The sequence below is a fragment of the Lepisma saccharinum genome, chromosome 2 (genome assembly GCF_977018435.1).
Source record: "Lepisma saccharinum chromosome 2, izLepSacc3.1, whole genome shotgun sequence".
Classification (NCBI taxonomy): Eukaryota; Metazoa; Arthropoda; class Insecta; order Zygentoma; family Lepismatidae; genus Lepisma; species Lepisma saccharinum.
The window spans coordinates 78,835,657-78,863,565 of NC_139230.1; positions in this window are offsets into that span (position 1 = coordinate 78,835,657).

Sequence of the window (27,909 nt, forward strand, 5' to 3'; positions counted from 1 at the left end):
AATAACTACATAGATTAAAATGAAACGCAAACTTGCAGACGACAACCTGAAGCTGCGTAGCTACCTGGCAAAACGGTTTAAGGGTTGGAAATCCGAGAATCGGGGACTTTACGAAGAGAAAAAGCGTCAGGACCAACCTATCACCGATGCCATCAGTGGACTTGGTAAAGAAATCAAAGATGTCGCCGAGCAAAACAAAGAGTTAAACAACGAGCTTGTGCCACTTACTGCTCGAAATTATACCATACCCACACCGATATTCAGCATTCACACTACTCCGTTCGAACTTGCTCCGGCTCCGAGACGTCAGGCCATAGGCAGTACCTCTTCGGACAAGCTAGTCGAGCTGGGTCCGTTGGCGAGGGATTACCTAAGCACCGGGAAATTCGAAAAAGACGAGGTGTTCGGATTGTACCCGACCATGGAACATAACGAGGGTGTGGTTTGGAACATTGGAAAATCGAAAGTCACGTTCGAGGGTGACGACGTGAAAATCAATTTGGGCGAGAAGAACAGCTGGACTATGTATCCCGGTACGGTGGGACTGTGGGAACTTATCACCAAAAAGCAACCTAAAGATTATACAGACGAGGATTACCAAAGTTACACAGAAATTTTAATCATGACGGACGCCCTGTACCAAAACAACGACGCGACACAGAATCGCGTGAAATCTAGCAGTGGAGAAAAGTACAGGAACCTCATCAAGCCAATATGGACCCAGCTCAAGACTGGCAGCGGTGTCAAACTCTACAATACCCTACCTAAAGAGTTTGTTTGGGTAGACGACGTGAGGAAGCTTGTAGATCGATTGCTGGTTATCGCAGGCGAAGAAAATGCAGGCAATCGCAACTTCCACAACGAGAAGGTGGCATCATGGACATGATTAGCACCAAGCTTAGCAACTTCATTGTCAAAGACAGCAAAGGCATAGGTTACCTCATCAAAATCATCAACACCCTGCCTCCCAAATTCTGGAATGTAGCCGAGGGTCGAGGTCTCGTGAACGATATTATCAACAAGCTACCCTTCGAGATGCACCTGCCGGGTTACCAGTACTGCGGTCCGGGTACAAAACTCGAACAGCGACTGGAGAAGGAGACAAGGGGGTGAACCCACTGGACGCTGCATGCAAGGATCATGACATTACCTACAATACTCACACAGATCTCGACGCACGTCATGATGCCGACAGAAAGTTGAAGCATGCAGCTTTCGGGAGACTCGTCAGCAGAGATGCCTCGCTAGGTGAACGGGTTGCTGCATTGGGTACGACCATCGCCATGAACACAAAACGAAAATTAGGGTGGGGATTGTAAATAAATAACACCCTGTGAAAAAAAGCAACTTTGTATAACCAACCTATTAAGAGGCAAAGCCTTACCTTTTTCACGATATAAATAAATATCATACTATCACCAGAGCGTATAGAAGAAATAGTGTGCGCACTCCCTGAGTTGCCGTGGTCCACCGCCTAGATGGCAGTGGTGACGTTTGAGAGGGCGCGAAAGATGCTCGCGTTGCTTACATAACTAACTACATAAGAAACAAAAATGCATGTTACTTACGTTTGGAGAAAAGCTCAGCAGCTGGATAGTTTGGAGAATTTCCGAGATGATTTTGCTGTCTTCGAGGCACTTAATACCTTTCTTATCTCCTTGGTGCGGAAGAAAAATCGACATTTCAGATAGTGAAATACGAGTTTAGGTAGCGTACGCAGCACATGATCTTCACAGCATCCTAATTGCAAAGTTTTTACAGCAATTATATTTAAATTGTCCAAACACTCAAAAAATATATCACCCCATAAACTATTAGAACATGATATTTTTTTCTGCAACAAATTCTTCCACTCGTAACAGCACATCATAAACACTTTTCGATGCATAGGTAAGGTATTTACAGCCGTCGCCCGAACCATAGTCTTGGATTAACGTAAGTGAGGCAGGTACATTAGTTGAATCAGCAGTTTGAAGAAGGGAACAAGCGCCAAAAAATCGAAATTCGTTTTTTTGCTCCAAACGTGTCTTAACATATACCCGCATCTAGGACGTTAGGAAAAGGGACCGAAAACCACACGCTTGATGGTGTAATTGCCCTTGAAAATATTCGTACGTTTGAAGAAGGGAATGAATCCAGGTTTTGTTCCCTTCTTCAAACTGATTCATCCGTTTCCCACTAGTGGCGCTAAGATCGCACTTGTTAACAGCTGTTACAAGTTGCGATGGTATGCAAGACCTTGTTGAACCTTGTGTATATTATTGTACATTTCTGTTGTGTTTACCAAGGTTAACCTGCAATTAGTATCTGAGTAACAATCTGCGATGGTGTAAACGAGTAATCTAAATGATTGTGAAGTGTTTGCAACTTATTGGAATGTGTGCTAGTTCATCGGACAGCGATGTTGTTCTTACGCTTAAAAAGAAGAGGAAAGGTGCTCGGCGCCCAGAAACGTATAGTTATGTAGTGCAGAAAAACAAAAGACTTCGAGGTGAAGAGTATGTAAGTATTAGAACTGGAAAGACAGTGCCTGCAAAGTCAAATAGAGATGGGGATTGCTCTTGTAAGAAGAAATGTAGTAAGAAATTCAGTGTAAATGACAAGGAACACTGTTTGAATACTTTGCAAGGGTTTCAAACGAAAAATGAGCAAGACACATTTTTAATGGGACTCATTGACCGTAAATTACCAGCACGTAGGCGTTCGAAAAGTGCAGTTCCACTTAAACGTGATAGCATTTTTGTTTACCACGTAATGAAAGGCACTGAACGTGTACCTTTGTGTAAAAAGGCATTTTCAATTTTGTACGGTATCACAAATAAAGCACTGTTTAGGTTAACTTCATTGATTACGTCAGGTAAACTGGCCGTTGATAATAGAGGGAAGCCGCAGTTCTACAAAAAAACAGCAAAGTCCCTTGACAAGACCACATCATTTATGATATCTAAATACAGGCAAGTGGAATACTCCTTACCAAGAGGTTATTTGACCACATCTGAGTATATCGATGGCCTAGTGAAACACACTTTCCTGCTGCAAAAGCCAAACTCAGCAGTAGCCCAGATTCCAACTGATCTAGCGTATGATGGACACATCCCCATTAATCACAAGAAGATACAGGATGTAGCCAAGATAGTCACGTACATTCCCGATGAATACAAACCATTTTATGAAGAGGTGTTGACAAGGCCAACGACTGCGACAATGGAGGATGATGGTCTGAGTGAAGGGGAGCAATAGTTTTCTGTGCACGTTTGGACACTGTATTCAATAGTTCAAGATTCATCAATGTTGAAATCACAACATAATGTATGCTACTTAATATTTCTATGATATTTTGTGACAAATAAATATTTGGATTTTTTCAATCCAGCATTTATATGCATAATACGTAATGTGCATCTCATCAGTTTGAAGAAGGGAACGAATCCTTACTTTTATAATCCTCGTATTCCTTTTTATTAAAGTCCAATACCAAAAATACTACGCACTAGGATAGTAGGTATATGTAACGGATTTCTTATACGATTTTGATTCAGCCATAATGAACAGTAACGACAATAGGCAGTTTTTTTTAATTTCCCAACAATCAGCTTTTTGGATTTGTTCCCTTCTTCAAACTGCTGATTCAGTTGGTTCCCCGTGCAGAAAAGTTGTACACAGTTTACAAACCGTCCCTTTGGAAATATACCGCACTATGTATCCTGCCAAATGATACACCAAGTATTCATTACCAACACTTTGTTCATTTAAGTTCGGTATGTTGTTTTCCCAGTCCGGTATTTGAATTTCAGCTTCAACAATGGAAATGTTTTCCCTTATATTATTTTCAGCTTGCTTCTTCACCGAAAGATTTTTATTTTCGGTTGCTCTTGCTAGAGTTCGCATTTGATTAACAAAAGACGTCAGAGGAGATTCAGTCCTGTATTCGCAGTTTCCGCCCGAAAATAAAGCAAGTTTTGCTGGTACGTAAATTGATTGCAGAATATGTAAGTGCAGAAAATCCACACTGGAGGGATGATCATCACAGGTGAAGGACCGCAATATACCAAAATGGCGTTCTAGGGGATCTTAATTAAATTTTCCTGTCAAAACGTACTTGTAATTCTTCTTCCACAAATATTCGGACACTTCTAAAGTACTTTCTAAAGTCACTCTTAAGGACTCTAGAGTTTTTTCTGAAGCGAAGGAATTTCGATTATCTCTAAGAACAGCATTCATTTTATTAAAGTTGTATGTGCTTCTGATCTTTATATAGTGCCTGTGCAGGAGTGAATGAATTTAATGCGTCAACCAGGCAGTTTTGGTCCCTTGTGAAATTTTCCGTTGTTTCACTGCCTTCTAACCCCTCTGCATTAATACTCCGATAAATTTTTATTCCTATAGCCACAGATCTGCTGAACAGCTGCATTGCGAGTCTTACATTCATTCGTTGGAATGAATTAGGATCCAAATGAGCAGAGGTCACTTTGTAGCAAGCTTTCATACCGGAAAGATCAGTAGATGAATCATGTTCATACACTTTTCTGTAAAATGAATAATCAACAATATCACCATTATAGTACACCTGCACTTTATCATGGAAGTTATTCCTTATGCATTTAAATATATGTGGTGCGTCTGAAAATGACCAAAGCTTTCTACTAGAGTCAGCTGGATTGGATATAGAGCACTTAAGATTGTTCCTGTTTCCGGATATTCCTAAGCATTTCCATAACTTTTTGTTAGATCGGCTACCGTCAGATGTAAAACCAATAATTCTGACCCCTGCTTTTTCCAAATGTATGATTACCTGGATAAGTATTTTTGTGAGAATGTTACCAAGGGTGGCATTCCTGCTAGCATATACTGCTATGTGTTGAATCCAATTAAACAGAAAAGGAACAAACATAAAAACTAGAGCATGATTTGCTAATTGATTCTTGCTTGAGTCTGGAGTAAGATTTCCCAAATCAACAAAGCCGTCTATTTTTAAGGAATTCGAGTTAAACTGAAATGCTTCCCTAAGTTTAACTTCATCAAAAATCAGCATTCCGCTACGCTCATTCTCATTCTTTTCACTAAAAAAATGTGTTATAGCGTCTATGGCATGGGAATTTACGCCGTAAGGACATTTAAGACCCTTCACCAATTTTCTCAAGTGGGCTTCTGAAGGCAAAGGTAGCAAATCGGGATGCTAAGAGACTCGAACTGTTTTGACTGTGTGACCGTTGTCTTTAATTTAGCATCTTTAACGCCTTTTTCAAGCAAATTTAATTTAGCCATTTGCGACCTTTAGTTTATTCTGCGTTCTAATTAAATTGCGTTTCTGATTCTTAGTTTTTTTTCTTTAGCAATGCTATTGTATTGCTAGCATCCGCAGTGTGAAGCAAATCTTCCTCTACTGATAAGCTTAATGATACATTGCGACGAGTACTTACTTTATTATCATCTGTCCGCAAGGATTGCCATTTCATGGGAGATTTTCGCTTCTTAACTGTCTTAGAGAGGTATTTGGGCAGATTAGGAAATATATGAGGAACTGCTTCTGGTTTTAATTTCCACCTTTGTCGAGGAATTTCTACTGTATCGCCATCCACTATGAACGAATCCACTTTCACTAAAAGGTCAGTGGAAAAATGAATATCACACACATAGCAATTATGACTTAGTTTTTTATCTTTTCTAGGAATGGTAGTCTCCCATTTTGAGAGACCATTACTGTCTTTAGGTGGCCTAAAAAATGTCTACTGCCCGAAGAACAGCGGTCATATCCAGATCTACAGCCGGGTACGAAACACGTAGGCATCTTGTAGTTTTCGCTCGCTGCTGTCTCAAACACAATAATAATGTCTTTAACACAACACAAACTAGTCACAACGGATCAATCACAAATCTAACGAACTAAACTCAATAACGTAACAACGTTGTCATTAATAACAGTACACAATGTTATTCTCGCACAACAAAACACAACGCTCTACGTAAAGCGCGGCCGCACTGTACGCAGAAGACGCTCGCAAGCGAAGGTGCTGCCAGTGTTTCGGTGGGGCACCGCTCTAGTTACTTGGCTTACGGGAAGAAAACGAAGTGCACACACTTTCTCTTCTATACGCTCTGCTATCACCATGAAACCCAAGGGCGTCGTTTACCAAATACCTTACGCAAACCTCAAGTCTCTCGGAGCTCTTGATGGATTGCTCACCAAAAAGCAGCGCGAGAAGAAACATTCCTGCCTGGCAAAAGGCCATGGAATGAAATTGCTGCTTAGCATTCCTCAGTTGAGGAGGTTACAAGGTTCGCGAAAGCAGCAGCAGAAGACTGGAGGTTTCATATTCAGCATCCCTGCTATATTGGCAGCATTAGGCGCTGTAGGCAGCTTGGCAGGAGGCAGTGCCGCTATTGCCAAGACCGTCATCGACGCTAAGAAGAACAAGGCCGAGTTAGAAGAGCAGAAACGCCACAACCTGGCTATGGAGAAAAAGGGGAAAGGTGTGACCAAAAAGCGAAAGAACAACCTCGAAGCTTTGAAAAAGTTTAAAAAAAAGAAGAGGCCCTGTCCAACTTCGATATTGAATCTCTGATCGAATCGTTGGCGGTCAAGCACTTCAGGGGCGTTTTCATGTCTGATTCTCTACCTTCTGTTGTGAAGAAAAAAGAGTGTGGCGTGGTTAACCTAGACAGTTACGAAAATCCACGTACACATTGGATATGCTACCTCAAAGCCAACAACAACAACAAAGCATTTGTTTTCGATTCATTCGGAGACACGCCACCTGCTGGGTTGGTAAAGTATCTCAGTGTTGCTAACTTCTACTACAATGACGAACGCATCCAGGGTTTCAGCGATGTGAACTGTGGCCATCTCTGCGTTTCCATGCTTGTCTTCCTCTCGCAATTAAATAACCCGACAATCGAGGATTTCCAGAAAGCATTATGGCACCTAAAGCACTATGGGAGTATTCCATCTCACAAGCGAGACTTCGCTTCTGAAACTCACATTGCATGACGATATCATCTATCCTAAATCTATTGCTCTTTGCGCATTCTACAGCATGTACCTGATACCTAATGTGACGGTACACAACAATACCATCAAAATTGGCAGCGAGAAAATTAGCATCACCCCTGGCCAGTACAATCTGTCTACCTTGCAGGCTCAATTGTCAAGTAGTGTGCTGCTGTCGCAAAATTCTGTAACTCACAGGGTGGAACTGGTGTCTGCCACGGAAACCGTAGACCTGGGTACCATCGGAGAGCTTTTGGGATTCGAGAACAACACAAAGCTCGAACCTGGCATCAAGCACATCGGTGCTAACATTCCTAAATTTCTAGCCATCGAGACTCTGAATATACATTGCAATGTGGCAGAAGGTATGATCACCAAATCCTCGGACGTCATCCCAGGAAGTCACAAGCAAACAGGTATTATCGCTACGTTCAAACCAAACTCTGAGTTCATGGAGCCAATTATCTACACACCCTCCTCACCGATATACTTTCCTGTATCTCGTAATCGCATAGACAACATAGAATTGGCAATTACCAACGAGAAGGGAGAGGTGGTTGATTTTGCAGGAGCCACGACCACTGCAGTCGTGGAGATTAACATATAATAAATAACCATCATGGAGCAAATCAAAAGTTACGAGTTGCAGTCCTTCCCTCCCAATCGTCGCACGTTTGCTAACCTCAATGAAGCGAATCGAGACATAGAATACGACGTGGACGTCGGGGATGGATTCATTCACCCTCACAGAGCTGATTTTTATATCAAGTTTGATGTTGTGAAGAGAGACAACGGCGAAGCATTTCTTGCCAATGCAAATTTAAGACTTGTAGATAATTTTGTGCCGTACCTATTCTCGCAGGTGGAAGTTAGAAAGCATGGCACCGTCATCGATAGGGTTGACTACCCCGGGATTACCTCTACAGCTGTGGGAACACTGAAACTCTCCAAGACCGATGCAGCATACTACCAGGCAGGGGGATTCGAAGCCATTACAAAAATCAAAACTCAAAGTCACACAGTACTGTTTCCCATGCGCCTGCTTCCTGGCTTCTTCTCCGACTACACAGAGATTATGTGGAAGGGTGGTTTGCGATTCACTTTTCGCAGAAGCGCCAACGACAACAATGCGCTGATGCGTTACAGCACCTTGAGTGCAGACGGTTCAGCACTTCCCAACACACTACCCGATCCTGCCAAGTGCATCATCCAGCCCATGGAGCTGCGCATGCCCGTAGTGGAATACGAAACTAACTACGCTCTCAAGTACAAAGCAGACATTTTGAAGAATCCCCAAGTACCCATCCAATTTTACGGTTACCAGTGCGTGCAGAAACCTGCTTCCGGCAACCATTTTGAATTTGACGTGACCACACAGTTTAACAGCATCCGGTACGATATGCCAGAGTTTGTGGTCGTGTTCTTCCAGACAGGGGAGGACAACAACAAAGAAAAAGATTCGACCCAGTTCGACAACTGCAAGATCAAGAACATCTACCTCAAAATGGCAGGAACGAGATATTCCCGCGTGAGAACTACAACCTGAACATTGCAAACAACGACTACCTGAAACTGTACGAGGCATATACAGCTTACAAGAGAGTGACCTCCTTCAATGTGGACGTGTACTACAACCCCAATGAGTTCATAGCTCGCAGACCCATGTTCGTCATTAACACATCGAAGAGGAAGCAGGTGGTTGTTAACGATCGCACCAACATCAAGATTGTCTGTGAGTTCCACGATGCCTTGCCCGCCAACACCTTGTGCAGCGTCATCCTTATGGCAGAGCAAACTTTTGTGTATGATGTCAAGAATGAAAGAGTGACCGAACAGTTTTAAGTACAAGAAAAAAATCGCATAATTCTATAAAAATTATACTGACCGTTGGTTCAAATATTAGATTTTTTGTTAACCTGCAACGCAGTGTCCAGGATGTACTGCGAAGAGTGGAGGTTGATATTTAGCATACTTCATGGAACATCTTCTTACATTTGTGGAGAAGACTTTTTGAGGATAATCTGGAAAAAAATAATAAAATTTAATTTTGACGCATTTTTAGAAATAATCACACTTGAGCGCTCAAAAGAAACTTCCTCTTTTGGCCCTGCGTGTGCCCCTTTTTCGCCCCGTAGGACACGGCAGAGAGTTAGTTCCGTTAAAAAAAATCCCAAACCTCCACCTGTTTGCATTTGAAGATAAACACTATTGTTCTAGTATCTTGGCTATATTAAATTGGAACTTCTGTTACATGAGTTGTTTTTTTTTCATACATACTATCTACTACATTTGAGGCATGTCTTACTAGTTTTTAGACGATAGTGGACCCACGGGAGCGTGTGAATCCCACATTTGAGAACACACCTCTTGTCGTCGCGTGCATCCAGGGCAACCTTTCTCACCTTGTTGGTTGTCAACACATGGTCGACACTCTGGATGCGCTGCTCCACTCTTAGAATTGGCGTCCTAGTTTGAAGAGTCTTGGCATAATCCTCGAACTTGAGGTGCTCTTGGACGACCTGCCTGCCCACACCCTTAGCTTTTTTTGTGATGGAACCCTCTGCCCGAATAGCATAGGCTTTGGCGCGAAGACCGGCAAACTCAAGAATTACATCTCCGTCCTTCTCGTCTTTGAGTTTGCCAGGCACCTTCTTGTTGCGAGCTAGGATTTTGTATCGGTTCGGCTGGGAATAGCCTGACGTGTAAAAAAGGTTCACAAAAGTTGGTACCGTGGCTATATCCCTATATGCGTCGTCCGTGCGAACGTGGTACACCAAACTATCTGTGTCCGTGTAGAGTAGGCTGATATTGTCGTTATAGTGCTGGCGTAGTATCCCATAATATATTTGAAACATGCGAAGCTTGCTCAGGTCTAATACTGAGGCACCAACACATAGATTGGTTTGTTGAGCATCACCTCACTCTTCCTCATATGCACCAGAGCAAGCTGCTCATTGTAAATAGTACGTGACTTGAATAACGGGCTTGCTACAAGCTTGCGACATTGTGCTTTTTTTATATTAGCCTCACATCCACACGATTTCGCACATTCTCCATGGTTTTTCCAAACACTGCGTTGTTCATTAACTTGAAGAAATCGCGATCCAAATCAGAAGTAGCGACTGTGCGGTGTTTGGTGTTGAGCTCGATGTATGGCCTCAACCATGGAGAATGCTCCAACATAAGAACTCGGTGTACTGTGCGGATGGTAACCCCATGCTTCATCAACCACCAGAGGTTTTGGTAGTGCAGAACATAACGCTGTTTGGGCTTGAAGTTCATGACGAGCTTTGATTGGTACGAGCCAGGCGGGCATTTGAATTCCGGGACTGGGGGAAGTTCGCAGAAAAAATCCTGCAGCTTCTTGGAGAACTCAAGGTCCACCTCGGCAAAAAATCCGAAATGCAAATCGTAGAAATCTTCAACATTAAATTTGGAGGGATCAGCCCACATGAACCCTCCGGAGGGGAGTGACAGCATCATGGAGTGTCCGTAGAGGTTGTTGACGTCTGTGTACATGATGTAGCTGGACGGTTGGGAGCGGTCGTAACCGGTGGCCATGTGGTGATTGTTGGCGTGCGAGTGTCGCTGCGACACCTGGACCATTCCACCCCGGACGGCACGTTCTACAAACAGCATCATGTCCACGTCCGAAAGAAGCTCAAGCCTGACTTTTGTAACAAGGAGCATGGCCGACCATGACAGTCCAGGAAGACTGTAGAAGTATACAGGGTCCAGCTTGTAGATGGTCTTCGCAGTTGCAAGAAACGCCTGGATCACATCAGCGAGGAGCGTCACATCGAGTTTTAGGTAGGCATCGTTGTAGTCCCCAAGATTTTGGCAATCCAGCTCGCGCCACATGGACTGAGCATGGTTGTAGTCGTCCTCAGAGATGGCTGAGCCTCGCAGCTTGCTGTAGGAGGAGGCAGCGACTTCTCCGCAAACTTGGTAAAGTCGGTGATGTATTCGTAGGGGTAGACCCCCTTACGCCTGAAGAAACCGGCGTCCAATTTCGGAAAGTTGGGAGAGGTGATAAGCATTTGTTCGTCGCTGAGCTTTTTCGCCAGGGCATCGAGGCTGGCCGGGAGGAACCTCAAGGAGTCGAGGAAACGAAGTTCGATGCGAGAGTCTAATTCTGGGATTCGCACCCACTTGCTCAAGCTAATATCACGCTCCTCGTTCTGCGCCAGGACGTTGATTTGCATGTCGTCGTACCCAAGATGTGGCACCAGATGGTGGAAGTTGTACCCCGAGCCATTGTGGAAAAACACAGGGATGAAGCGCGGGTCCCGGGCCAACAAATTACACCGGTTGCACCAAGGACCAATGTATCTACCGTTGAAGTGATCATGATGTTGAACTTTACGGTTGTTGGTGCTAAACTCCCAGGTGCACACAGGACAGGTAGTAGCCTCCTCGTGCTCGATTTCGTCGTCAGGAGACAGCGATTCTATAGACTTGGAAGTCAACAGGAACTCCCCTATCTCGTTGGCTTCCACAACCATCCTTTCTAGAAAATGTTTGACTGCGTCGGGACCGCGATACACATAGGGCTCGGGGTCAACAAGTCGGTCTCGCCACACCACAACATAAGCAAAACTCGAGGCCTCGTGGAGTTGGTAAGGGGTAGTAGAGGAAATTTTGGGATTGGGAACGCAAGTGGACATAGGTTTGAGGAAAGCCTCGAAATCGGCGATGATGATTGCAGGGTGCTCTACCATGGCACTGTGCATGTGAAATGTTTCTACAGTGCCAGGTTTGGGCAAGACTGCCACCCCCGGTCGTTGGCATTGCAATAGAGTTTGTGGCTAGCAAGCTTCTCGGCAGCAATGTTGGGACCTCGAACATGTTGGTAACTGCGTTGATCCCGTCCGTCAAACATTGACAAGCACCTGCGACACACCTCGACGTGGTGACTATCATTGCTCTGTTGGCTCGAAACAGGTCTAGAGAGGGAACGGATGAGGGTGTAGTGATGGTGAGTTTCATCCTTGATGAGTAAAAGATGGATTTCTCGAGCATCATTGTTGTCTACGTCGCTTACCCGAATAGGGTACACCACATTTTTCTCAGTGAGGCCATAAACATTGATAGCCAACTGCGGGTTGTGTGTGCGATTCTCGAACTTGCGAATATCCGAGACCTCCACCGGGTAGTCGATCCCAACCATCGCATCTTCCAGCTCTGGCTCGTACTGCTTGTAGTGGTTAACTCGGTGTGGATGTTTTTCCAGTGGACAGGGTGCAACGCTGCAAGCACCGACCAAAGAAAGCACTTGGCGTCACTGTTCTGAATATTCAGGACAGCCTTCTTTGCCGCAATGGTACGTGGTAAGGGGACATAGCTGGACGCGGAGAGAGGCACAAACTTGTTAAGTTTGATACACATTTCGTGAGGTTCACCACACAGCGAACCTCCTGAGCCCTTAGCTTGATGTTCCTCCTGCTTGGCCATCAGCTCCTCGGCAAACTCGTTGTAGATGACCTTTAGGTTGTCGACATCCGCCAGATGCAACGTCTTCGCCTTGGTATTGTGGTAGAAGCTATAAATTTCATCAGACGGCTTCTTGTACCGGAAGCATAGCGATGCGTAGAATTTGGTGGAGTGCGTTGCAAGCGCATCGCTGAGGATGGAAATAATTTGGCTTGCTCGTTCTCCAAAAAGCTACGCACGTCACATGAGCCCTCCGAAGTGAGGACAAAGTCCTCTAACAAACCCTCGAAAGCAGACTGGTTCGCTTTGCCACAGGCTTGACACGTTTGGCGAATGGTGGCGAGTCGGCTTTCGATTTTCTCTTGGTCGAGCTGGTCGAAGGTGCTCCGGCGACTTTGCATGTTGTTATATGCCTTTTCAGATTACCAATAGTGATATGTTTATCGCACCTGGGACACGGTTCTGTAGCGGTCACATGCTTACCAGGTACACAGGTACGGCGGTGTCTTTCGAAATTTTTACTTGAAACACCAGTTTCACACATAGGGCAAATTTTTACAGATTGCATCTTTTGCATCTTGTTGAAAAAATATTTGTGGGGTATGTTATTTTATATATTTAGTGGAGTGTCACAAAATAAATACTTTGCAATAAAAAATAACCTTGGAAGGCTAATTCACGATGGTGCTGGTTTGGTGTGTGTTATTTATGTATATGCTATTCTTGCTCCTTAATAAATCCTGTAAATAAATAAAAAGAAAATTATGTTTGTGTAGAGAAAACGCAAAAAAAAATATTATGTGTACATAATTCTATTTAAGTTTTTCTACCAAACAATCTCTTTTCTAACCCTCAGTCCTCTTGCCGTATTAAGTATAAATCATAATTTCAGAAAACAGAGTTATTTCCGGTCGCCATTTTTTAAAAATCAAACCATAAGCATTATTTATGCTTATAGTATTCGTCGAGCAATAGCAGATAGAGCAAGAATCGTTTTCCTACAACCCATAGTTTATGTATTACAGAACATCTTAGAAATTACATCTTGAATTTTTAATCCAAAATAACTCGAAAACAGAAATCACTAGTCATCATCCCTCCAATAGGTTATAGAATACTTCTAATTTTTTATCGAATGCTATTAAAATTTTCGAATTAGGATAAAAACTAAGCCAGCAAATCAAGTTTCTCAAAAAATAAAAAATTGTCTGTATTTCCGAAACTTGAGGGGATATAATCGATTTTATTTGCTAGTCAATAGTTCTCGTCGAATCCTATCCAACAAACCTAAAGTCATCATCCTAGCTCAATTAGGAGCCAAGAAAATCAATGTCTTGGAAAACGTCTTAAGATATTTGTCTTAAGAAAATTTTCTTGACAGACCGGAAGTAACATCTTGACAAACCGGAAGTCGACTTTCTTAAAGATTAAGATATTTGTCTTAAGACGTTTTCCAAGACGTTGAGAAGCAACTAGTCAGTGTTGCCAACTCCTATTTGTAGGTTAGCTTCGCCTGTAAAATATCATATGGTGAAATTTTCTTGGGGTGGGTTGGCAACACTGAGACCCACTTGATGGCGTTCAAGCGGGCTGATACCACTACTAACAGCAAGAAATCATAACCAGATTGCAGATTGGAAATTATTGAAAAATAATTCTTTGATGTTTTGCTCATACTTTTTTTTGTGAAATTAAGTCACACATGTGATAATGATCATTCCTTTTGATTAAAGAGTTTGTTAATAGTAAAAGTCAGGCGTCGAGCGAACAGACTTAGACTATTAAATTTGAGAATGAAAATTGAAAGATGCGTATTCAAAATGAACTGATAAAAAAACTGCTTTGAATGTTATACTTGGTGTCCTTTTGAAGTCACCTTGTCAGGATTATGTAAAAGTTGTTTGGTTGAGAATTCTTTGATTTAAAATTTTGGGTGCGTCATCACTAAGGCTATTTTGCACCCATCATGTTATACGGGATCCAGCCTCATACCATAACTAAAATAACGGAACTGTACTGTCGCAGAACTAAAATATTAAAACATCCTGACTTCGATTAAAAGCTGAGAACAACACACCGAATTGGGCCAGACGCCAAATGCAGTCCAGGGTGTACTACGTGGAAATGAATTTGACAATTGGGTGTACCACGAGAAAGGATCATCCTTTACATCCCGCCTAGTTTTCGAGGATAATTTAATAATATATCACCTACATTGCACCTTTCTGTATCCTTCACACCATAAAAATTATTAGTAGTGCATGTTTAGCATAAGTATATTCTCTTTTTTTGTATATTGTGATTAAGTCAGAACTTCTCTTCAGCACCGATAATTATATTAATAAAAGGTCGAATTTATCCTTAAGTCTATCCCGACTCTGTGGCCGAGTGGTTAGCACATAGCGCTGCCAAGGGTCCCGGGTTCGAATCCCGGTCGGGCTTGGTTGTTTGTGAATGTCCATTCATCAATTTCATCATTTCATCACTCATCCCCATCTTCGCAAATTAGCCAAGAGGCACAAAACGCGAAGTAAAATAAACTACATCAATCAATCAATCAATCAATTATCCTTAAGTTTACATAGAGACCAAGAATAACGCACCTGTCGCGAATAATTCAATAACTTATGAGGTTCTCAATTTTGTAATAATCTGGAATTCTTAATTTCCCTAATTCATTTCTTCAGTTGGTATATATTTTCTTAAGATCCGAAAGCATTGGCGTAACTTGTAGGGGGACGAGGGGGTGAGAACACAAATTGCACCCTGGGTAGATGCTAATTTTCAATGCACAAATTGTTGAAAATTGCAAATATTCGGCTACAGTTGAACGTCTGAAAATATGGGCGAGGTCAACCATGAGGCAAGACACTGTTGAACATAGAAAGGGAAATTGTAGCTGATCGCAAAGAATTCTTGAGGAATTTATACAGAGGAGAGAGGGGGGGAGTACTTTGATAAGACAATTATGTAATTTGTGTAATATCTTAGATTTTTCCACGGAACAAATCACAAGTGTTTCTTAGTGCTTTGCCTTGGAGTATATTCCAAAGTTTTGTAAGGGTATAAGACTTCAATATGAAATTCTTTGACCGATTTCGTTCAAAAGCAATATCAGATATCTATCAAACGTGCATCCCAACTTCCAACTATATTTTAAAGTCTTCATGGCCATCCTCTAAATACATATATAGTTTCATTAGTTTATTTCAGTTTGTGAATCATTGTTTAAACAGAGATTTGACAACACCAGCAGAATTTGGAACTCACTCGTAACATATAATCTAAAAATTGTCTTGCTCGCTTAGCTCGCAGTGTAATCATTTAGTTAAGAGTTATATTATATCTGTACTTATTACTAGGGATCGGAACTTTATGTGCTAAAAAACTCAGAAATATTTTTTTTATGTGTCATAAATGTTGAAAATATGTGATAAAAACAGGAAAATATGTGACAAAAATAAAAAGCATTTGGTAGCAAAAACAAAATATTACATGCATTTTAAACAGCTGAAATCAGTTTCTAAATGCCTTACCCTTAGTGAGCTATTTTTTTTTTAGAAAAGTAGCAGTGGAATACCATAGTTTTTTCCAAATTCTCCATTGTAAATCTGTGACGATTATCTCTAAAAAGCATCTTATATTGTGAGAAAGATCGCTCTACGTCACAAGAAACAATTCTTGCATATTTGAAGCACAAAATGTCACTAACGCTGAAGTTTTCCAAAGCTTCCTCTTCCTCTACTTCACCTTCCAAAACACGTGCAATTTGGCACAAAGTTTGAAAACCTTGGTGTTTCCAAAAAATTTCTGTACATTTTGACATTAGCACTTGTGCATTAGATCCCTGGGGGTAATATTTTCCCCCAATATTATCGTAGGCAAGGCGCCAGAAGTCTGCCAACGAGCGTGTTCAAAGACAAAACAAACCTAACACTCTCGATATGAGAGAGGTGCGGAGAATAAACATTTTCCTTCGAGGATTTCGAGGTAGCTGAAGTCAGTGAACTATTTTATGTATTTAAAATGAAAATTCGGAAAATATGTATTTACATACGGAAAACTGGAAAATGTGTTTTTATGTAAAATGAATGCTGTGTTGACATATAAGGCTATGATCAGAATTCTGGCAAAAACGAGGGTCTCTATCACAGAAAAAAACATTTATTTACCTAATATTCCGTTCCCTACTTATTACTACTACTTCAGACAGGCAAACGTGCACGCATCCATGCAATGCATTCTCACTGATATTTCATTGATGAATTGGGCATCCCCAAAGATGAACTCCATGTTATACCTATGACAAGAACCATACAAATACAGTTAAAAAATATTGCGCAAGTGTTCCTCATTTCTTTATAACTTCAACTTTATAATCTTTCAACAGCTTAAGAATTGCATGATATGATTCCTGGTAAAAATGTGCTTAAATTTTGTGTTTTTCAATGTCAGCTCTTGTGTTTTGTCTAACGATTCATTAAATCAAGTACTGAACATTTTTGAAAAGCAAACTCGAAACGTTAGACTGAAATGTTAACATTGTCACAAAAATCTATTTTCCACCTTTTCCTGCATTTGACATTTTTTTTCTGAAATGTTACATGAAGTTAAGGGGGGTTAATCTCTGGAAACATCTATGAACAAATTGAATTATGGCGAACATTTTAAAAACGGTCCAAAATATGCACTTAACATCCCCATACTTACACCCCCAAAAGTTTCCAACCCCCCCTCCCCCACAAAGGGAAAAATCCTTGATCCCCTGCACAACTCACGGATTTACGAATGCCTAGAATACAAGTAAATAACTTCTGATTTATTTAAGGTTGTAGGTACAAATCCTGGGTGTGATGTATAGGTTTCATTGTCTTTATTGCCTCGTCTACTTCATCAATTCGCCATCCATGCTCGTCGTTGCAGTTAACTTGGGAATGTCAAATTCGACTACAATTATCAAAATACGGTACAAGAACTACGTACTCATAGAAACAATAACATTACATCCTTGCATAGTCTGTAATCCCTGCGATTTTTAATGTTATTTGGGTTGGTGGTAGTAAGGCGTAAAGTTGTGAAACTGCGTGAGGAATTAGGTATGTAGATAAGTAAATTTGATGTACACACTTGGTAAAATTACCTTGAAAAAAATAATACATAATAACGTCAAAGTTTTAGAAAGTCAAATGTAATATTCAAATTTGTGGAACGGAAAGAAACCATAAGCTTTGTTAAAATGCCCTGAAAGTGTTCAATGTACATGTTATCCTGGTGCAAAATTTTTGATTGTTTTACTCAGACGCTTACTCAAGCTTGAATGAAGGACAGTAACACATTGTCCAATTTCCGTAAATATATATTTTCTTAGTCTTTTCAACTCCCCGTCGAGATTATCCTAATACTTAATAGTGCAAGGAGCAACTTCAAGTCACCCAACCAATTTCAACGTTATCTTCTCTTCATTTCAGATGTCCCATGCCTGCAATTTGGAAACTTTGTGCTTCACCATTAATAACAAAATGAAAATATTAGATAATATTTCTCACATTTGCATTTCTTACAATCCATTCACAAATAACCATTGAATCTTAGTTAGTAGAAAGATTGGCTGGATTTCTTATAGATTGTACGATGCTTATACATTTTACAATGTTGGTACAAGGGAAACCTTACCTGAACTTTATAAAATACTGTAAATAATAAAATTTTGATATATATATATATATTGAGGACAATCGCGGAAACTTTAACTAATAAACATATTGCTGCTACTGCACACACAAGCAAAGTTTTTGTATCGTGTTTCTGTTATTTTACGTCGATGTTCTGCCTCTTTAGGATAAAAGCAATGAGGATGAATGATTATAATTGTATCCTGTCCCAACTATCTCTGGAGCAAGGCCGCGCATAGTGGCAGAGAAGGGGAGGAAATCGAGTGGGCAGTGCGAAGCAGTACACGCTGCTGAGAAGGCTGGTAACTGCAGTCGCTCCCCCCCCCCCACCCTCCACGTAATACTGTTCCTCTCACGTGTTCATTGGTGGAGCCGTCTCGCGTCACTACTTGCGCAGAGACTTGTTTTCGTTCGCCTGCTCCAGAGATAACTGGGACAGAGTGTAAGTGCCATTGAAGGAGGGACATGTGTCCACGCTAGAATTAGAACCTGAGACTGTGGGTGTCGACATCGTGAAACCAGCACGTTTGCGGTCAGCGAGACGAAGGCATATTCACTAGGACGAAACTAGTTTCCGAAGTTGAACCATGGATTGCTTAACTTAAGCGCTCACAAAAATCAGTATAATTATTCTAGACAATAGGATATTTCTAAAAATTTAACACATTGAAAATATTGCACATCAAAAACTCACAACATAAGACTCGCAAATACTTCATTCCTCAGGGTATCTCTTCAAAGGTAAAATATAAAAATGACAGATGGGAGTAAAGTTTCCAAGCCTTCCACGCACACGTAGTACCCACGGTGAACGAGAGATGGCGTGAAGATCCGTATATTGCCATGTTCTGCTCTGAAACGATATTTTATCAGTTCTTTGAGTATGCAAATATCCGAAATGTATGTCCATCAATTTGTCAGTCATCTATAACATTATATTCCCCTCGGTTTAACATTATGGATGTTTGTGATGGGTTTATAAACTTGTCTGAAATTTCGAAGGTAATAAACCCACCATATCTTGTAAAATTTTGTATGAATCGCAATCCCGTTGAGTCTAACACAATCATTTTATTGGTTCACAGAGCAGTCAGTGTTCCTTACACACCTAAATTTGAAACATTCTTTAAATCTGTTCGTAGAAACAAAGGAAAGAAAGGAAAAGGCTATGTATGTACATTTTACACATGTTGAAAGATATCGTTGTTACCCTTGTCACTTGGAAAGTTCATTCACTGGAAAATGTCATGATCATGTGCGTCGCCATGGGAGGGCCAGAGTGGGTCATGGCTCACCTGCTGCCCCCACCATGTCATAATGATGAATATAATGGAATCTTCCTTATTTGAATCCCTCAATAACAACGTAAATGACAAAATATATATATTTTATTTTAAGATATGGCCCACTCAAATCTTTGATTGTCATCCAATGGCCAACAGCACCAAGGATTGGGCATTTAGCATTTATGTTTAGAAGAAGCGCTTGTGAGATTCGCGTTCTTGCAATGCTGAAGAAGTATCTTGATCTGTGCTCGAAGTGAGGGTGCATGAAGGGGATTTGATTTAATTAGGCCATTTAAAGTGACTTTCAAGTTAGTTTCAATTAACTGCGAATAGGATGAATGGATATAAAACGAAATAGATTTAAAATAAACACAATAGAGGACCGATGATTAAAACGTGATTCGAACTATGAATCTTTGGTGGCTATATCGCACATCGAACACAAATCCCTGTCCAATATCGAGGCTCCTCACTTCTAATATAAAACAAATTAAGAATAGTAACGAAAATTAAGAATAGCAGAAAGTTAATGAAGAAACGTGGTGGTGCAGTCGTCAAGGTGTCTGGATGTCTCGGCCGAGACCCAGGTTCCATTCTTGGGATTTCCACATCAAAATCGCTGCACCAACCAATCAGTCGCACCCCGTCTAGAAATTGTTTGATTGTTTGAGTTTTTGGTTTAAGTCCACTTTATGCACAGAAAGGCTAATCGGGATTATGACCTACAGTTTAAAGTGGGATCAAAACCACCATGTGCCTCCACCGGGTATCGAACCCGGGATCCCTTGATTACAAGGCGACGAAGTTGCAACTAGGCGGAGAGACCATGCCTGGAAATTGACATCGTGGGTGTAAAATGTGGGAACCATGTTATGCCTTCGTATTGTACGATTTATTCCAAAAAATAAATGGTTCCATAGTTTTCAATATTCGAGAAGAGATTTTTATGTAAAAGTCACACAGCGTAAACCGTATGGTTAAAATTTCTTGAATAGGTAATGTAAAAGTTAATAATGAACATTTCAGACGACTCACATGATCACGAGTAGCTACGTAAATTCAAATCTCGCTATTTACAGTTGCTTGTCCTTCCACTTAAATGGTAATGGTAATCGCTTGAAATTCTAACCAGTATTAATTTTTTAGAAAGTTATTATTGTTAAAACGTCTTCATTAATGCTGAAATCTAACTTTCGTTGGTGATTTCCCATTGTTGGTCGCGAAATTTTTTAAACATGTGCATATACTTATCCATTTTTGATTGCTATGAACAATGATTCGTTCATATTACGTGAAAACGAAGCTATTTTTTATGAAAGCAACATAATGATAGTTGTGTTATTTTACAAGGATAGATCTTTTTAAAAAAGATGACGTTCGTATGACGAACGGTAACAAAATTATGAATATTTGAAGCTGTTGCCTCGGACAGGATTACATCTACCCCCGAAATTCTCAACCATCGGCGACTTTTACAATTTCTTTTTCTTTTTTTTTCACCTAGAATAGAATTGTGAAATTAAAATCTCCGGACTTCTCTCTACATGTTCATGTACAGCGTGTCCAGAAAATAAGTAACTGTTTTCGTGTTTCGGGCAACTTAGGCTTTTTTCTTTTTCATTTTGAACACTGTTGATTTGGGAATGTCCAATTGACGCCCAAGAGGACGTACAAATTTTCAATTCCGTTCAATTTGACTTGCGCCTAGCTTCAACGTAGCCTCTCTTGTGAACGGCCGACCTGGTCGAGACTCATCTGCAACTGTACCTGTTCGTTGGAACGTATTCAACAGTCTCCCTATGGATTTATTTGTAGGTCCAGTCTTCCGAAATATCTGCTGAAACAGTTGTCGCAGCTCATCGTATGAAATACCATGTAGACGCCATGTAACAACGGAAACACGTTCAGCAATGGTCAAGATTGTGCCTGGTAATCATCCTGAAAAAAAAGGAAAAAGAATGAAAGTTCTAAGTTGGCTCAATCATGAAAAAAAAATACTTATTTTCTGGACACACTGCATATCCACCACCTGTACCCGATCTTATAAAAACGTTTCAAAAATTGCCATTTTGAGATAAGGGAAAACTTATGAAGTCGGAAGTGATCAAATATATTTCTGGAAGATCATATGTCTGTTGTGTGTTTGTTTGTTTGTGTGTGTGTGTGTGTGTGTGTGTGTGAAAGAGAGAGAGAGAGAGAGAGAGAGAATGTGTGTGGACCCACGTGTGGGTGGGCTAGCGTGAACACATATAAAGCTACAGCTACCTTGTGCACATTTCAACATGCAGTGAAGGCAAATGGGGGAATATAAGGTAGAACCCGACATATTCATAATCTCTGTCATTTGTGTTGATGTGGTGTCACAAGATCCACGCTGCAGCTGTCTTTTGTTAGAGGTTGGGGGATCCCCAGAGTCTCTGAATGCCAGGATATTGATCGAAAAAATCTCATCTCGGGATCGAACCCCGGACCATAACGGGTCTCTGTATTTCTCCCTCCCCCTCTCTCTCTATCTCTCTCTCCCCCTCTGCATGCATACTTAAACTGAAGATAATAAAAATCCAAATAAGAAAAGGGTCCACAAAAATCTTTATAATCATCAAATCACAATTGCATTTGACTGAAGAGGACCAGAAGTTGCAAATACGAGTTGCTTACAGCCCCCTCCCCGTAACACACACACGTACAGTCACCGACAATAAAAATGGGACACCTAGATCCTGAAATACTCTCTTCCGTGCAAGGGAACTCTACAGCAGTGATAAAAATATGTTATTGACATCCTCTTATCGCAACACACATAACGCCTTGCAGGGAAGAGAGTGTTTCAGAATCTAGGTGCCCCATTTTTATTGCCCGTGACTGTACATAATACACAATAGACGTCACACCAATTTACCCTTCAGAGAATAAACAAAGACCAAATGACAAATGCTAGTGAAATTTGCAAGGTTTGCATTCACACGTAGTATCTGCGATGAACAAGAGATGGCGTGAAGATCAGCATAGTAGCAGTATTTTGCACAGACACAATTGTAGCGGGTCTTTAAGCGGATAAGCACCAGAAATGATTTTGTAACGTCTGTCGTATGCAAAACAACTTTGAGTCAGGCCCATACCCATGGAGGGACCATGGGGGCAATGCCCCGCCCCCATCGACGAATGAAATATTTAAATGTGAACCTATAAAAAGCTTCAAATACATATAACATCGATGATTTTTCAAATTTGTAAAAATTGAAACTTTGTTCTTGCATAAATTAATGTGTTTGTTGTGCAGAGAGGCAGGCTCCAAACATCTGCAACCCGCAATATTGGGTAGATTTACTTTTATAATGATTGATGAAAGGCTATACCAGCCATCCCGATTTACCGATCTAGTCGGGAAAGTCCATTCCTCTTAATCCCTGTCCCGACATTTTTCGAACTGCAGTCGTGATGCAAAAATGCCTCTATTTTTGGTAACTCGCATTTAGACATGTTCTTTATTATAATAATAATAATTGCTCTGTTTTAGTAGTATTTTATTGTTACTTTTGTGAATCTCAGGGGGGGCGATTGCTCTCTAGCCCCCATCCGCCCGGAGATTGCTCTCTCGGCCTTTGTTCACATAAATTCCCGGGTTCGAGTTTCGACCCTTGAATGAATGTTCTCTGTGAATGTTCTTTAATCAGTTTCATTTAATCATGATTCATCTTCATTGTCACTATTAGTCAAAATTAGAAGAAAAGCAACGTAAAATAAAATAAAATATTTAATGTTCTCCCATCATCATTTAAATCAACCCCATTTTCAAATTCCACCCATATTCAAATCTCTAAGTTGCACACTCTGCCCCAGGAATCTATCCCGAAAGCAATTGACCAACGAACACGAGCGAGGGAACGGAATTGAGTGGAGGGGGAAAAGTGACTGCAGTTTAAAGTGCCACCAAAAGTGATCCAAGAAAACCGACACTACATGTCAGTTGTGGATGCATCGCGGTTTCTTACTATTCAGGGACTAGATTTTCGAGATGATGAGTCTGAGACAAACCTTAGCAAAGGGAATTTCTTCGATACTGTCGAAGTTAATTTCAAAATGAGGGGATATTTATTATTCGGTTGTATTGAACTTGAACCTTAAGATTGCAAATTACACTCAAAATTCTATTCAAGACAAATTAATCTGCGTAATGTCCACATTTATTCTCAGCAAAATAAGCCAGGAAATGGAAGAGACGAAAGTATTCGCACTGAAGCCAGATAAAAAAAAAAAAAAAACATTGCGAGAAAGGAACAGGATAGATATTTGTATCGCGGGCAGGTAAAAGAACGCTTTTTAGGATTTGCCACTCTTCAATCATTAGATGCAGGTTCGCTCTTTCTCGTAGCTACATAGGAGAGAGTTGCCGAAATTGGACCAGTTGGTACTATTTTGCTTCTGCATCAAAAACAAGATACCGAAAAAGAACGAAATTGGAGGTATGAAAAGCACAAACTACTAGCTTTCACTTCATATACATATTTGCACAAAAAATGCAGGAATACATTGAAATATGCCAGTCAGATAGGATACATGGCTTGTGAGAGGAGATACCAAACATATGTTCTTCCATAAAAGACAATATCATGATCAACAGTAAATAAACAGAACAGAAATAATAAATTCATGCTGTTACATGCTGTTTAAGATATATATAATTTAAACAACGAAACTTTTCTTGTAACAGCGATGATCAATTCACTGTTCAAATAGAGAACCTAGCCTTTCAGAATGAAGATGATTATCCGTTCTAGCATCAGAGTAATCTATTGAATTACGAGAATTATTACAAGCACTGTCATTATTTTGATTACTATTACAATTAAGTGGATATTGACCACTATTATAAGGTGATTGTTCATCAACATTTTGTATTTCTTCCAACTAAACATTTCCATTATTATTACATCTGGATGGATAATTTTCACGTCTGAAGTTAGAATTATTGACGTTGTTATTCGTTCTTTCAGACCTTACAAACTGCCTTCTTAAGGGATTGCGTTCAAATCTTCTGGGAGATGGGCGATGATTTACATTGATTCCTGCATTTTCAGTCTGTGTTGTACAATCATAAGAATTCCGCTCAACATTTACTTGCCTGGCGAAGTATTTTGGCCTGTCGAAACTCGTCTTCTTATTAGCCCTGTCATCACAATCTCTATTATCACCGGGCAAAGATAAACTTTTATTCTTATCACTCGAATACAAATCAATAGTCCTTAATTTCTATGTCAGTTGCTTAAGATCTGCAATGTTATGGCAGCCCAGGTTCTTTGAAATTGACTCAGGTAGCTGTTTCAAAATCATTCGTATTACTTCAACTTTGTTTGGAGTGTCCACAAGATTGCAATAAGCAGAGTACACTTTTAAAGCGTATGCTTCCAATGATAAACCTGTAGCTGGGTTGTATTTTCTAGATCCTAACAATGTCAACTGACTTTCTAATAACTCATTAGATGCAAACTGATCAAGAAATTTATGTACAAAGTCCTCATAAGAAGTGAAACTCTTCTTTTCACTGTTGAACCAGTAAGCGCCTATATTATAAAAACACTTACGAATTACACATAATTTATACTTGGAAGGAACACCAATTAAGTTTAACATTGTAGTTAGTTGTTCGATAAATTCTCTGGCAGACTGTTTTGAAACATCTCCAAAACGTGGCAGTTGACTGAGTTCACAGACCTATTAGAGCATGTATTTGGCTGATTAGTAGAATTCCATGTACAATCATTATTCAGCCACATATGATTAATAGTACAGTTTTCTCTAGTACAAGGACTATGATCTACATTTAAGTTATCAGGAAACTGATCATGGATCAAAGAATGACATGTACTTTTACATTTGCAACCACATACTGAAGGTTCAAAACCTGTGAAATTGTCTTTATTGTCACAAGCAACGTAAGTTCTAGAAGGTATGGAATTTCTGTTAGATGTAGAATAACTTTGTTTCGATGTGTCTGTAGTACATAAAATACTAGGTACATTATTTTTAATGTCACAAGTATGTACGTGCATATTATCATACATTAAAGAACTGTCCAACGAAGAAAGACATGAATGGTTATTTAATGAACACGTACAATGGATTTTGTAAACAGTAGGATTGTTATTAACAAAAGCTGTATGAAATTTTTCGCTTTTCATGTGTTCACTAAAAGCAATATGCTTTATTTTAGAATTTAATTTTGTATCAGTTTGGCATGCTATGTGTCTCTGTTCATTAGTAAGTGCATCAACATTACGTAATTCTTCATCTGTTCGTAGTACGTCTCTAACCATAGTAGTACAAATAACATCGCTTTGCTCTAAGTTAATGCATTTCTCATTTAAATCCTTAAGCAAAGAATCAAATTCTTGCAACTTAACCTGCGTAGTATTCATATTTGTTTGTAATGTACTTATAGAAGCTTCATGTTGGCACAACTGATTTGATACATGTTGCTTTGACTCGTCATCATGATGGTCTAATTTTGTTTCAAGATCACTTACTTTCGAATTTAATAAAGTTACTTCATCATTTATACGTTCATTTAGTAACCTAGTAGCTGATTAACAAGCATCAGAAACTTGTTTCAACTTATTTTCTACATGTTAAAGCCCTTCGGTCAGTTTCTCAGTACTTTGCTGCAACCTAACCAATTTTGTGTCACAAACTTCACAGTTTGATTGTAAACTCTCACGCAGCAATTCAGTGTTCTGTAGTAACCTATTCTCCATGGTTTCGGTATTCTGGAGCAACTTTTCTTGCAACCTATTCTCCAGAGTTTCAGTATTCTGAAGTAACCTGTTCCCATGTTGGGCCAAACCCAAGTAAAAAGCAGATAAAATTTGATCAATATTGGGATTTACTGTATCCAAGTATGCTTTTAGAGTAAATGGATTGAATTCTGGCTTGCATGCCTTACAGTAATAGTCTTCTTTCATAGATCTGAAGATTACCCAGGGAATAACTGTAAGACCCCTACAATTTACATGTTCCCATTTCTTGCATGACGTGCATTCAATCATGCAAGTGTAAGAAAATGTGTCCTTACAACAGAGTAAATCCTCCATTTGCTTATCAGAATTGTCCTCTTCGTTGCTCACATCAGCAACATCCCTGAGATCTGGTTGAAGACACACGCTACTTTGCAGCACGTAAGGCACTTCTCTTTTCTTCATTCTAGCATTATCAGTTTACTTCCAATCAACTTACAATTTACGAATCCTGGCTCTAGGTCGCCAATTTATTGCAACTGTCCCCAGTGTGGAGCAGTTTGTTGCAATAATTAAATAAAATAACTTTTCAAAATGCCACTTAACACATGAGTATAATAATCAATCTTTTACAGTCACCATAGTAACGAATAATAAAACAAAATATCATCAACATTGAATACAGTAGTACAACAGAATTTTCTTAGTTCTTTTCAGATTAAAACAAAACCAAATAACAAAATATAATTGCAAAATTGTCTTTGAATTAAAGAACTGTTGCACAGCTTAAGATCCGAAGCACAATAATTGCAACACTAACAATGGAAACACAATAAGAGCACTCCTACTTCGTCTAACATCTCTAGTTGACTGACCTTCAGTTATTTGTACATGGCACTGACGCCAACCAGTAGTGCCAACTCACCTGTTTCAAATATTCGTCTATAGGCAAAAACAAAGGCGGTCTAACTTAGGCAACGGTCCAATTTTCGCAACTGTCCCCTATCAAAATCGATCGAAGAACTTCTTACCAAGAACTCCATAGGCGCCTGTAATTGTGAAGCACTAACATACTTTGGAGTTGTAGATTAAGGTGCACAAGGGTCAGGATATCCCTTAAATTATGAGATAACTGTAACTCTTTCAGATTGTTATTCCTGTGATTGATTGTTTGATTGATTTGCTTTATTTTACTTCGCTTCTTGTGTCACTTTTGGCTAATTTGCGAAGATGAGGATGAGTGATGATAATGATGAAATTGATGAATGGACACTGACAAACATCCATGCCCAGGCCGGGATTTGAACCCGGGACCCCTGGCGTCGTAGCGCTATGTGCTAACCACTCCGTCACGGGAGCAGGCATTTTATTCCTGTGATAGCATTTCCCTGAAAGGTGAAACGCAGATTAAGCCCCAAAACTCTTCAGCGTTACGAAGATGGAACGAAAGTAGTCCTAATGGATTTCTCCGAAATCCTAGGACAGTATAAATTGGTATTTCACAAGGTTCACACTCTAGTTGTGTTGTCTGTAACAATTCCAGTTTCCAGCGTGTGAAAGACCCTCTTCGTGTTTGAAACCTTTGAAAAGCCTTGCTCCAAACAGGATGCTGGATGTCTCATTTGGCTGTCCTTGCTATGCAGAAGAATAGAAGATGTCAAGTCTTGGACGTACCGAAGGTGGGTAATGTATTCTCTAAAGCACATACAGCAGAATTCTCCTACATGAGAATTGCACTTCAAGGCGAGGAGATACAATTACGCACCAATTGTGCATTTATTTCAGTATCGCCCGAATGC